Below are 4,411 nucleotides of genomic sequence, written 5' to 3'. Positions count from 1 at the left end.
CATTTTAGCAATGCACTGACTTGTTCATACATTCATTGCTATTAGCCTTGCACATAAACTATTTATCTGTTAACCTGTGTCAGATATTGTCATTGATGGAAATGTTGTTTTCTGAGCATAAATTCCAATTTCAAGGTATTTGCAGGTGAAGTTTGTTGCTTAGCAGTTGATTTTGTTAACAAGTAGATCATTTCAATGCCTTGCAATTTATTTTGGTGTATTATAATAGTAATTTTCCCATTAGTTCACTGAAGCTTCACAGTTATTCAGTCTTTTTCAAGTGGAGTACTGTGTCTAAGAAACTGTTGTTGGCTACACTGTCACCATGGAAACACTAAAAAGGTCTTTTTTTTTCATCCCCAGTGATTCGAGACGATGGTTTTGACATAAGATATCTTGGCAGGTGTTTTTCTGATACTAAATGTTAATGAACAATAAAGTGAGGGTGTGAAGGCTGTAAGGTCTGAACGAACTCTGAACCAAAGTTCAGACCCCTGCCTGCACTCTGCAATCAGTCTGTCTCCAGGCGAATGGCAAAGAATGAAGAGTTGCATATGTGTATTTGTATATCTATTTAGTGTGTGAATGAATGTGTCTGGACTATGTACATGACAACTACCATTTGTTTTAAAACTGTAGAAACATTCCAAAAAGGTTTCACCCACCTCACAGCCACACAAACATTTTCCATTAGTCGGACAAACATGAAGTCACACCTTAAACTCCGATCTTGCAATATCTTAATAATAATAATAATAATAATAATAATAATAATAATAATAATAATAATAATAATAATAATAATAATAATAATAAATAAATAAATAAATAAATAAATAACCTTTTGCCTCTTGTTGTAATGGAAATTTTTATTTAGTTTTTTAAAACTGCCCTTTAAATCCATGTAGCTTCTCTTGGACCCAGAGTATTTGTTGAGCAACCAAACATCTATATAATTCCAAAAATGTATATTGTTTCTAAGAGCTTCGTCATTTACTGAATTCAAAATTATATACAAATACAAATATTTTAAAAACATTTACATCAACAAATCCACAAAAACAATGAAAAGTCTATGCAGCCAATATTGTCAACATCTGACAGTCCTGCAGTATTATTTGAGACATAGTATCTCCCAATTGTAACTTGATATCTCTCAATCTGACATTTAATGTCACAACTGACCCTTTATGTATACACACACACACACACACACACACACACACAGTGTGAATATCCAACCGAGTGAGTGTATTTCTTATTTTAAACTTTTGTATTAACAAAACATTTTATCTTAACACTAAGTGTTCTTCTAAATAGCACTAAAAGTTATTGGGTAAGTGTTTCCTTTTAAAACCTGTTCATAAAGCTGCCGAGTCCAACTTTTACTAAGGAATGAGACAATGCACAATAAGGCGAAAGAAATTGTGGTGGGACAAGCTTTCCTTCATACAACTGATATCTGGACAAGAGAACTCTCCGCAAATGCATATTTGCCCTTGAGAGGCCACTGTACCATGCATTCAAGCAGGTGCTGAAACATGACAGCACTTCTACAAATGGATTTGTTAAACAAGAGTCACGGTGCTGCCAACATTTAGGAACATATTGATCAGATGGTTTCCCTATCAGGCAGATTTGAGGCAAAGCATCTCAGTGGAGCGTTTTGTGACTGATTACACCAGCAATATGATCAGGGCCATGACTTATTATGACCACATTCGTTGCATGGCACATTAGTGGTAACAAGATCCTTGTAGGTTTCCCAGAGCTTATGCTCAATTCAATTCAATAAATGTTTATTTGTATAGAACTTTTCACGATACAAATAATTGCAAAGCAGCTTCACAGAAAAATAGCATAATTGCTGCTGACTCTGTCCACAGTCGAGCTGTCGATGGTCAGTGGGGGATGGTCAACGGAGATTCTTCTGAAGTTCATCACAACCTCTTTTGTCTTACTCACATTGAGGGACAGGTTGCTAGTGCCAAACCATTCAGCCAGTTGTGCCACTTCCTCTCTGTAGTGCATTTTATCGCTGTTGCTGATGAGACTGACCACAGTTGTGTTATCTGTGAACTAAATGATGTGGTTGGAGCTGAACTTGGCAGTGCAGACGTGGGTAAGCAGCGTGAAGAGCAGTGGGCTGAGCACACAGCCTTGTGGAGCACCTGTGTGGTAGTGCCCGAGGTGTTTTGGCCGACACGGACTGATTGAGGTCTTCCAGTTAGAAAGTCCAGGATCCAATTACAGAGGGAGGTATTTAGGCCCAGCGGGTTTATTTTATTAATGAGCTGTTGTGTTGTGTTGAATGCTGAACTGAAGTTGATGAACAGAATTTATAAACTAGGAGTCTCTTTTTTCTATTTTTTATTTTTTTGGTAAGAGCCAGGTGGAGGATGGGGTAAATTGCATTGTCTGTAGAGCGGTTTGGAAGGTATGCAAACATCAAGTGTGTTGGGGAGGCTGGTTTTGATGTTGTGCATGACTAACCTCCCAAAGCACTTCATAATGATTGGAGTCAGTACTATGGGATTGTAGTTGTTTAAACAGGACACATGTGGTTTATTTAGTACCTGTATGATTGCTGTGGATTTGAGACATGTGGGGAAGACTACCTGGCTCAGCGAGGTATTGAAGATATCTGTTAGGACATCTGTCAGCTGGGCAGCACAGTCTTTCAGTACATGGCCAGGTATGTTGTCAGGACCCACAGCCTTGCATGGGTTAATCCTAGATAGGATCTTCCTTACATCAGTTGGAGACAGACAGAGCGCCTGGTTGTTGGTAGGTATGGGCAGTTTTTGTGAAGGTGTGTCATTCTGCATGTCAAACCATGAATAAAAGTGGTTGAGTGCATCTGGGAGGGATGTGTCATCATCACAGGCCTGCAGCGGGGGCTTGTAGTCAGTGATGGTCTGAATGGCTTGCCTCAGGCTCCGTGTGTTTCTGCTGTCTATGAAGTGATTGTTGACTTTTTGAGCATATGGCTGTTTTGCATTTTTGATGCCACAGTACATATTTGTTTTGAGGGCTGCTTTATCTACTGATCTGAATGCTTCATTTCTGGTCTTTAGCAGCCCACAAACCTCTGGTGTCATCTACAGCTTCTGGTTTGCACATTTTGTGAAAGTCTTGGTGACTGTCATATCATAAATGCACTTTTTGATATAAGCAGTCACTGTTTCAGTGTACTCCTGCAGGTCTGTGTGGTTGTTGTAGGTGGCCTCCTCTTTAAACATGTTCCAGTCTGTGCACTGAAAGCAGTCCTGTACTGTTGCGTTAGCAGCATCTGCCCAAATTGTGATGAGTTTTTGAACTGGTTTGTTGAGTTTCAGAAGTGGTCTGTATGCTGGAATTAGCATAACAGAGATGTGATCTGAGTACCTGAGAGTAATTTTCTATTGTGTAGACAAAGTCAGTTATTGTGTTTTTCTTCTGGTTGCAAAGTTCACATGTTGGTAGAACATGGTTAAAACTATCTTTAGGTTTGTGTGGTTGTGTCATGGGAATTATACTCATATGCGAATTGCAAGTAACAGATTGCTTTATTGAGAGAACAATAACAGTCCAACACGTTGCAGTCAGCAGGAGAGTGGTGACGCAGGGACTTTGATGGGTGATCCAGGACAGATGAGTGATAACTGAGTGAAGAAACCAAACGAGACTGGAACGGGTACAGCACGACACGATGAACTAGACTCCGAATGAGGGACACACGAAGAGAACAGGAAGCAGCACGGGAAAAATCCAACAATGATTTGACAAACATGAGACGAAGACAGGGCAATAAATAGGCTGGCAGATGACATGCAGCTGCCGCTGATCACTGATAATCAGCGGTAATACCCGCATGAAACAATCAGTGTAACCAGTCACACACACACATACAAACACACAAGACCAGGATGAGACAGCGGATGACCAACCGTGACAATACCCTCCCCCTAAGAACGTCAATTGGCATTCCCAGACAAACCTACCTGTCGATTGTAATCATTGATAAGGGAGTGATCAAGGATGTCCCAAGCAGGTACCCAACTTCTCTCTTCTGGACCGTAACCGTCCCAGTCCACCAAGTACTGGAATCCACGTCTCCTCCGTCTCGAGTCCAGAATACGGTTTACCGAAAATGTAAGCTCCCCATCTACGTGTCGCTGCGGTGGGGGAACCGGGGCCAGCAGATTAATGTGTGAATGAATCTTTGATACATGGAAGGCGGGATGCATTCTTCTGTACTTCGGAGGAAGTTTGATTCTAATGATCTTGGTTACAGGGAACAGGCCAATAAATTTGGGAGCTAACTTGTTAGATATGGAGCGGAATGTTCTTGGTAGAAAGCCACACGTTTTGACCCAAAACGTATACAGGAGGCTTCGACCGGTGGCGAACGATCTTAGCCTTCGTGCGC

The sequence above is a fragment of the Carassius carassius genome, chromosome 31 (genome assembly GCF_963082965.1).
Source record: "Carassius carassius chromosome 31, fCarCar2.1, whole genome shotgun sequence".
NCBI lineage: Eukaryota > Metazoa > Chordata > Actinopteri > Cypriniformes > Cyprinidae > Carassius > Carassius carassius.
Note: the sequence above shows the minus strand (reverse complement) of the source record.